The 10,243-nt window shown below is 41.3% G+C and overlaps 1 long non-coding RNA gene across 1 annotated transcript; it reads left to right on the top strand.

Moving 5' to 3' along the window:
* The first annotated feature begins 5,767 nt into the window (after positions 1 to 5,767).
* LOC105356961 lies at positions 5,768 to 7,386 on the top strand. Its single transcript, XR_911002.2, has 2 exons — positions 5,768 to 6,111; positions 6,216 to 7,386. It is a non-coding gene; the product is annotated as an uncharacterized LOC105356961 (long non-coding RNA).
* The last annotated feature ends 2,857 nt before the right edge of the window (positions 7,387 to 10,243 follow it).

Below are 10,243 nucleotides of genomic sequence, written 5' to 3'. Positions count from 1 at the left end.
GCTACAGTTGTTTGGCTTTTCTTTCCCCCAACTTTTGTATCCTGGGCATTTTTAGTGTGGAAAAACCCAAAGTAAATTATTATTCTTTTATTTTTAAATAAGAGGAACTTGATGTAGTCCACATTTAGGCACATCCCGTCAGGTGGCCACAGCGCACAGTGCAAGCGGCCTCTATCACTGTTAGATGTCCATATATATTTCTATGACCGTTTGCAGGCTCTACTGGACGTACGTTTAAATTTAAACCAAGTCAAACGTTTAGTAGTGAGGTATGGATGGTATCGCTTTCTTGGAAGTACAAACTTTTCCAACTTCCCTTGGCAACGGCGTTCTGGCGGCTTCTTAAATTAAAAAGTCTACGCAAACGCACGTCCCCATTTAAGTCTGGCATAGCTACGCAGGTTTCTATGACCTTTTTCCGGCTCTACTTACAGACTCGTTCAATGGCTCGAGTTACAATTTGAACCATTCAGGGACTTGGATTTGGTAATGACGGGTGGATGAGGTTTCTTTTAATTCACACAATTGGCATCAAAATGGATAATAGAGGACAAACGGGTTTGTGCCCAGCCAAAATTATGTGACCAATTACTGGATTAGAGCTGTAAAAGAAAAGTCGGGAGCAAGATTCATGAGATTTACACCACTTTGACATTTCACACCAAGCCTTTTCCAACGGAACGGGGTGGACATGCGCTAGTAAGCAGTAACAAGAAAAAGAACCCCCTCCCCGATTGTTTAGTGTGAACACCATGGGCTAAATGCGCATTCAAGACCTGCGTTTAGTGCTTTGTTAAACACGTGTCACAACACAAGCCCATTGTGTCTGTAGCCTTATGCAAAAATAGGTTGTCTTGTAGGAGTGAAAAAACAACAAAGTATAAATACAAGTTTGAAACTGCCCTAAGAAGAGAATAAACTCAAATTTCTCTCTCCAAACTGAGAACAACAAAAAGACAATCATTTTGAGAAAAAATAATGAAATAGCGAAACAGAAACACACTTAAGTCTTAGCCAGCATCCTATCACCTTCAAGATTCTTCCAAAAGACTGTTGTGAGTTTCCAAAGTAGAGCTTATACTGAGTATCTCAGTCCACTGGAACAGAATGGCAGAACAGTGTGACAAATGTCACCGTGTTCTCAGGGTTTGCCAATGTCAGACCTCAGTTGACAGCATATAGTCAACCAGGTCCTCCTTAATGCACTGGAGCATTAACCGCATGTCATTGGTGGTCGTTGTATGACATTATCTTTATTATACTTAAAAATAACAGCAGATGTGTCTTGTTAGACACTTAATTGAAAGTGTCATTTGGGTTCTGCCCCAAGTTATGTTGAAATTAATTTAAAGAAATGACAATTAAAACTATACTTTTAAAGTGAAGCTTTTATTGTTTCAAAAATTCAACTTTATCAATCGCCGAAGGGAAATTTGGTTGTAGTAGCAACACCACGTAAATGAGATAAGAGATAAAAAATAAACACAAGGCAGAAAAAATACAGGGAAGAAAACTTTAGAACTCTCAAAAACCTTATGTACATCCAAGTCTTTCAGATGAATTGTGAAGTCTAATGGCTGATGCCAGGAATGACTTCCTGTGTCGTTCTCTAGCACAGCGGGGGTGTATAAGTCTGCCGCTAAAGCTGCTTCTCAGTTTGTCCACCTCTTCGAAGACGATGGTTCCCAGTTTAGCCAGCAGTCTGTGCCCCCCCCCCCCCCCCCCCCCAGAATGGCAAGCTTGGAGCCAATAACAGACCCAGCTTTTTTGATGAGTTCATTCCGTCTGTTGGCGTCCTTTGCTTTGATGCCAGCACCCCAGCACAGTGCAGCACAGAAGATGACAGACTGGTAAAACATGTGGAGCATCCTTCTGCAGACACATGAAGGACCTGAGTCTCCTCAAGAAGTAAAGTCTGCTCATGTAGACCTTCTTGTAGACCGCCTCAGTGTTTGTGGACCACTCTAGTTTATTGTCCAAATGGACGCCCAGGAACTTGTAGGGCGAGATAATTTCTACACCCGTCCCACCGATACAGACTAGGAAGGGTGGAAACTTTCTCTTACTAAAGTCAATCACCATCTCTTCTGTCTTGGCCACGTTCAGCTGCAGGTAATTTTCCCAGACCCCTGACGAAACGCTCCACGAGGCTCCTGTACTCCTCTTCCTGTCCTTTTTGCACACACCCAACTGTAGCTGTGTCGTCAGAGTACTTCTGGAGGTGACAAAGCTCAGAGTGGTACTGGAAGTCACCTGTGTCGGTGGTGAATAGGAAGGGGGACAGCACGGTTCCCTGAGGGGCTCCTGTGTTGCTTATCAGGGTGTCAGACACACAGCTCTGCGGTCTCACAAACTATGGTCGACCTGTCAGGTAGTCCTCAATCCACGAGACCAGGGGGGCATCCACCTGCATCTTCTCATCAGTCTCGGCTGGATGGTGTTGAAGGCTGAAGAGAAGTCAAAGAACATGATCCTCACTGTGGTGTTCGGCTTTTTCAGGGAGGGGTATGCCCTCTGCGGCAAGTATCAGCAAGTATCAGTGCATCATCGACTCCAGCCTTGGGTTTGCAAACTGCAAAGGGTCTTGGAAGGGGCTCACCAGGGGTCTGAGGTGCGACAGCACCAGCCGCTCCATGGCCTTCATAACATGGGAGGTCAGTGCTATAGGCCTGTAATCACTAGGGGCCTCAGGGTGGTTCTTCTTTGGCACTGGGACGAGGCAGGAAGTCTTCCATAGCACTGGGATCCTCTGAAGGTGAAGGCTCAGGTTGTACAGGTGCTGGAGTATACCACATAGCTGGCTAGAACAGTTTCGTTGAATTTGATTGAACATGTTACTGTACTGTAAGAAAAATAAAAAGTTGAGTTAAACTTAAATTACAGTTTTAAAATGATTAAAAGCTGAATTTCCAACCAGGAATCTCCAATTTTACGGATAGTTTTTAGTCTTCAAAGAAAAGAAAGCCAAGGTTGCCACACAAGTCAGCTCACCTTACTCTGAAGGGGAGCCACGCTTTTCTGATGATGGTTCATTTCAGAAACTCAGGTCACATGGTCATCTAAAGACACAGCAAAAAGAGTTCAAGAAAACAAATTAAATCACATTGAATTAAATTAAATTTCTAATAAATGAAATTCTGGTTTTACAAATCATGGTTTATGAGTGGGACTGACGGATTAGATTGAATATTTTTGCTTGGATCCCCTGTACTGAGCAAGCATTTAGATAACCATTTATCATCTCTGGACTCCATGCTACAGCGACAAAGAGAACAATCAAACACAAAAAACAAGAATATTGGTTTTGGTTTGTTAATGATGTGCCTTTGATGTGCTGTCACGGCAACCGTATCTCACCCACAAAAGGAAGCCGAGCGGTCATGAACACGGTGTCCTCTCAACTCCAGTCAGTTCAAATTGTGTTATTGCAAGTAATTACAGAACAAAATATAATTACTAATTGTTTCTTAATTGAATTCCTTTTGCACATCATTTAAAAATAGTTTATGCTCACTTCTTTGTGATTACTGGAGCTGTGTGGGTCCACTTCACCAGTCAACCATGAGGCTCCCATTCACTCCTGAGGGCTATATACAGTTCTGCACAGTTTTGGAAGCTAGAAGCTAGGAAAATTTCAGATCCATGGTTAGAAGTTACGATCCAGTTGTCCTAGCTTCCCTGAATACATCATGATTAATGGTCTGGCTCTGCTCACCTGTGGTCTGTGCTATTTATACTTCCCTGTTTCCTCAGTTCTCTGCCAGATTGTCTGTTGTCATCTTGTCACAGCAGTCCAGCCTTTGTAACGCATTCTCAGTTTGGACTTTTGGACCAGTTTTTTTTTTTTTTCAGGATTTATTCTGCCTTCTTCCTGGTTCTGTCTGCCGAGTTATCCCCTGTCTGAGCCTCTGTCAATTACCGGCCCTGATTTGTTGTTTGGGTCTGCTCCTCAACCTGCTTTTTCTGCAGTTTCTCTGCAATTTTGTGGCTCCTCGTTGCCAGAACTTCCACACTATGGAATACAGAAAATGAAATCCTTAGTGAGCGTTGAATGTACATTCAGATTTTCTGACACATGGTGGGTCTGTACATAATCACAGTGCAATTTGTTGGATCAACAAACTTTCGATGATTAATTATGCTGTCATTTAATGATGACACACTTGTGCTTTTATAGTCACGTTTTGCAGACTCATTTAGTACCAAATAGAAATTGTAAGTCAGAGCTACAGCTGACAGCGTGATGCCTCGCATAGACGTCGTCGCTGTGCTTGTGATTAAGCAGCAGGGATGGTGCAAAAGCTGATGCAAGCAGGTTTATTTTTAGATGGTACATATTTTCTATGTCATGCACAGAGGAAGTGGATGAGAATTTTATTTATCGCATAAAATAGAATGTTTTTTTATGTATGTGTGTGTGTTTTAGTAAAATAACATTTCAAAGTCAGTTGGCAGGCACTTTTTTAAAGTGGTTTTCAACCAAAAGTTGGGTGATTGGTTACAAATTTGCAGGTATAATAGAATTGAAAAACGTGGTTGCCTGCAGATCGAGGCCTACAAAGTAACTTCGACAGCAAAGAACACGGTCAAAGTGGAGAATTAAATTGGACAGTTCTTTGCAGGTTTTTTTTCCCATGTCTCCGATCCCAGACATTTATCGAAATCCCAGGATGCTCAATGAGAAACAGCCTGTCGCACCAGTCAGAAGGACGCATCCAGCTGGGGAAATTCTGGAAATAAAAACCGGGAGGCATCGCCTCTGTCTGACCTGCTTATTTACTGCTTATCCCAAAGCAACAAAAGATGGGAAGACTGAGTCTATTCCCAGAACACAACAGTTAATGAAACTCTAATAACAGTTTTCATTTCATTTTTTTTTCTTTTTTAACAAATCCAGTTCATTTATGTCAGCAAAGTGCGCTAAGAGTATTCAGAAGGGGGAAAAAAATCTGTTGAATTAGTTGTAATCCAGCCACTAGCGGAGTTAGAACGTTTTATATGAGGGAGTAAAAGGGGGGCAGAAGACTTTGGAAGGGGTGAAAAATGACAACAGGAGAGCGAAGGGCCATTACAAGTTCTTATGGATGAAAATAAGTATTTCTTTTTGCCATAGCAAGGAAAGAGCGTTGATTTTGGCTAAGCCGTGGTGCTGACGGCCCAGATGGGGCCGACATGCACAATACCGGGGTGAAGCAAATAATATAAGGGAGGGTGGGGTCAAGATTTTATGTTCGATAACATTTCTTGCTACTTAACATTTTTTTTAAATGAAATTTCATCATAAATTACAGTTTTTGTTATCCGGACCAAACTTAACAGCCATCTTAACTATTTAGTTAGTCTTTGTGATTTATGTTGATTTGATTAATGTGGGGATTCACCAGCAGCCAAAAACTCGCTTAAGACAGCAATTTTTTTTCAACTTTTGTTCAATTACTTGTTTAATTTATGGCATAGCAAGCACTGCACCATTTCTAATTTGATTCTTAGGTAGTCCTAAATAGGATTCTGTAGTTAAAAAAACGTTATTTCTTATAATTATTATGTGTCTGTCTTTTCCACCTCTGATCCATCTTCGTTGTGCCCCTCTATAATGAAAGTCTGATTCCACAACTGCATAATGTGTCGTTCGGTTTTTTACGCGCCTCCAGAGTGGGTCTCAAAGGTGGAGTAACAATGGCTGCACCATGGAAGAGGAAAGATCATAACGCCACCCTGCAGAGAAAGATATTTCTGCAACCAGTTTTTGTTAGAAAATGCTGTGTGTTTAAATGTAATTGACTTTATTTTCTGCTTGGTTTCCTTCTATGCTGTGATTTCTGTGTTATTTATTCTTTCACAACGAAAAACGATTTGAACCAAAAATACTGTTTATGTAGCATTAATTATGAGTTAATAAACTAAACTAAAGCTATAAACACCTTAATAACTCCTAATGCACTCATGTGAACACTTTGATGTGCCGACTTTGCTGTTTTAGTGTCATGGTCCCTCCAGGAGTCCTCCCCCCTCCCGTCGCTGCTGTGCTTCTCAGATTGGATCCAGCTGTTGGCACTCACCTCATCATCCAGCCTGCTACTTAAGAGAAACCTCTACCAGCATTCTTTGCCAGTTCGTTGCCCCTCTATGGTGCTTTACCTGGTCACTAAGTAACGCTATCTAGTTTACGCAATCCTTGCTATCTCGCAAATTCCAGTTTTGTACCTCGTCTACAGGACAGATTCCACGTGTGCCAACCTGGGTCCTACCTCCACACGAGCCTGCTGAAAATCCTCAGAGATCCAAAACTTCCAGCCAAGGCACGACTCCGAGCCACGGCAAGACTCCACACCACGCAACTTCTCTCAACCTCTCCTCAAGAGTTGCTATGCCGTTGGATATACATCATCCATACCTACCCAATGGTCTTCATCCGATTACCATCTACAGACTGGGACAATATGTCATTAAATCCAGTTCGATCTCCTGTTGTCCTGTTGACATTTAGACTTTTAAAACAAATTGACGCACACACAAAAAAGAAACAAAATCAGTTTCCTGCTTGGCAAGTTTCAGTTTGTTTCCAATTTTTCTTCATAATAATCTTAGTTCCAGAAATGTGCGCTCAGTTTTGAAATTGTCTTGAAATAATCCAGACTGATCACAGGTATTAATATGGTTCAATTTTGTGTTTGCAGTGATGAGAAAATTATAAATATAAGTTTTGAAATCATTGTTGCGCAAAGCATCTGACTGATCACGTGATATGGATTGAACAGCTGAGCGTGCTGCGTCATTTATTTAATGGCGACGCACGCACTTCATTCAGGAAAAGCATCGGCGAGACACAAGCCTTGTCAGTCCGTGCATAAAGCTTGTTTCGTACCTGTGTGCAATTGAGTGGTCCATATTAATTTGTTGAAGAGGCAGCCGGTAAGAAAAGACTTTATCCAAGCGCTAAGATTGCGCGATCACTTGTTTCCTTGTTTGTTTGGTGTGTTGTGGGACCGGAGTGTGCGCTCCGCAAATGTTTGTGTGTACTTCAGGTACCAGTGGGAATTTTCTGCATTAAGGATTAGATGTTTATTTCGTCGGTGTGCTTTGTAACTTTTGTAAATTTACACTGGGAAGTTCTTTATGAATGTGAATTTTTGCTAAATAATGAGATTTTAAAGTAATTCTTGAATAAATTTGGAATTAATACATGAACTTAAATAAGAATGTTATTAAAGTAAATGAGTAATGTTGCTAATTAACTGAGGCACTTTAAATTGCATAAATGTTTGTTGTTAATGTGTATGTTGAATTTTGTAATATTTATTACTGTTATTGTGTGTGTTTAAGGTTTTTACCTATTGATTGCTGCCAGATCAAATGGAAATAAATTAAAGTTTGGAAATTGATCTCAAGTGGCAGTCTGAGTAAATCGATCTTCAACGTTGGACACTCAGCCCTTTTCAAGTGTGGGAAAAGTACACAAAAAAGTATAAACACTTGACAATCATTATGGGATGGCAACGCGACCTGCGGTTTGGCGGCCATTTTGTGCCAAAATGTGAGCCAATTTTAAACTCCTCCAATTTTTCACCTATTTTAACCATTCTACTATTACAATGTTCAGTCTTACAGCTTATTCCAGCTATAACTTTTGTCCTTGAACTTTTTGAGATATTCCAGGATTTACCATGATTTTTGCTCCATTGGGCACACCTTTTCTGTGTGGACAGGGCTCGACATAGCCATTTGTCCGCTGGCCCGGTCCTGTTTTTCGAGCAGTGCGGACCACAAGACTTTACTTTTCACTTGTCCGCTCGGGCCACTAAAATATCTAACGGTTTATACATTCTTCACCTTTTTCAATAAAGTAAATTTTGCGAAAACGTGTAGATTTACCTCGTCTTCATAATTTAGTTTTTCTGCTAGTCCTGTGTTCAGACTTCAAGGGTTTCTATGGGAAACCTTTGATCACTTCTCCTTCTCTCCCGCCTGCGCGCGCGCGGCTTTCACTTCCGAGCACCACGCGGCACGCGCTAAACTACTTTTTTTTTTCAAACTTTATTGAATGTAACAATTCAATACAAAACAATGTTAAACAGCAACAACGAAGGAACAAGCCAGTGGGTTATTATTACATTTGATTATAAATCCGACACCGTCACTGAAGAGAGACTGAAGCATGTCAGAGATGTGGAAGACATGGCAGGAATAGAAAGGAATATGTTAGATGGAGTAGTGGGTATAATTAGTTGTATGGACAGCAAGATATTTAATGAATGCATTGAAGATGAAACTGTATCCACTAAGCTTTAAGCTGAATGTCAAAGAATTAAAGGCAACTCCAAATACCTGAATCTCAGACTCAAATGCAGTAGAATGTTAAACTACTTAATTTTGTTTTTCTTTACAACACTGTAAGCAGTAAGTATTTCTAGTTAGCTGAATGATCTCAGTTAGACCTGCACAATATGAGGAAAACTCGCGATATGCGATATCAGAGATTAAAATTGCGATAACGATATAATTTGCGGTATATAAACAAACAGCAAAATAACCAAATAACCATTCCCAGTTTAAAAATTATACTCCAAATGACCCACGTTGACATAGGTTACAAACATCTAACATAACAGGGCTCCATCTGATTGGTCAACAATGTGAAGGCGTCCATCCGATTGGTCAAATGCATTAAAGGATTTATTTGATTCGTTAAATGGTTCAAGCTGCCATTAGATTGTTTTAACACATTTAAGGTTTATGATTTATTGCGATATTTGCCGTTAGAAGCACCATGAAAACTTCTGAACTAGTGTTACCTACTACACTGCAGTGCTCTCTTCAAAACATCTGAAACAGACTAGAGCAGATTTAAGTTTAATATGGTCTATTTTCAGTCATTGAAAAGTGTAGAAATAAGTGATGTCACCAGAATGCACCAAATTGCACCATATTAAAAGTTTCCGGGGGGGCATGCCCCCGGACCCCCCTAAAGTTGCAAGCACCTGCGGAGCGGCGGGTCCCGCTATGCGCGGTGTCGGGCCAGTAACTTTCAGGCAGGGCCAGTAAGTTTCAAAAACTACTGGCCCTGTGGGCCAGTGCAAATTTCTGGGCTATGTCAACCCCTGGTGGAGTTTGCATGTTCTCCCCGTGCATGCGTGGATTTTCTCCGGGATCTCCGGCTTCCTCCCACCGTCCAAAAACGCGCTTCATAGGTTAATTGGCAACTCTAAATTGTCCATAGGTGTGAGTGTGAGAGTGAATGGGTGTGTGATTGCGGACATTCTACCCTTCGCCAGACTGGCAACCTTTCCCCTGCCTTCGCCCACAAGTGGCCGGGATAGGCTCCGGCAGCCCAGTGACCCCGAAAGGGACAAAACGGAATAAAAAAAGAAAGAAAAATGGAGGATGAATGGTTGAATGGGCACACCTTTAAAACCTTTGTTTCTTTCAACCATTATAACTTCAACATACTTTTAGCCAGAAACACCATTCAAACATTTTAATGCTTACAAGGCTTTGGACCAGGGGTCGGGAACCTATGGCTCACGAACCATTTATAGCTCTTTTGATGGTCACATGTGGCTCGAAGACAAATCTTTAATTATACTTTTTTTTTTAATTACACCAGTCCTTCTCGGACTCCGCATATGTGAGCAGTCTTTCTCACATCTACAGAACATTCAGACCAACCTACGATCACGTTTAAAGTCTCAACGTCTGCATGAAGCTTAAACTAACCACGTATCAACCAGACTAGACCATCAGCAAAACCATGCAGCACCAGAAGTCGTAATAATGGTAAGAAATCCTCATCATTTATTAGCAACAGCAGAGCAACGTTATTAAAAAAGAATCCACAGACTTATTGTACTTTAAAAGTGTTGAAATTACATAAAATGCACACATTCACTTGTATATTTAGTTTTAAACATGTTTTTGCGGACTGAATTGGATGGGTTGGCTGTTGTTGGGTCGCGTTCTAAATTCTGGAGTTCATTGAACGCATCAAGCAGAGATGCTGATTGGCTCTCAGTTCTGTCACTCAGCCTGTTGTTAGGTAGTTATGACCAAAGGGGTTGAGCCATGGGCCGAATAAGGGAAATGGGAGGGCTGCTGCGCAGGGAGCGAATAAAAAGTTGGGAGAAGCGCTCTCGTCTCGGTGGAGAGATTGAGGAGTTGCTGAATTAATTGTACGGCGTTGGTTACGGCCTGCAGTAACCGGAATCAAGAACCTTAAAAGAGGTTAACTCACCGTGCCTCAGTGTTG

The sequence above is a fragment of the Oryzias latipes genome, chromosome 22 (genome assembly GCF_002234675.1).
Source record: "Oryzias latipes chromosome 22, ASM223467v1".
NCBI lineage: Eukaryota > Metazoa > Chordata > Actinopteri > Beloniformes > Adrianichthyidae > Oryzias > Oryzias latipes.
This window is presented reverse-complemented; position numbering and strand designations above follow the sequence as displayed.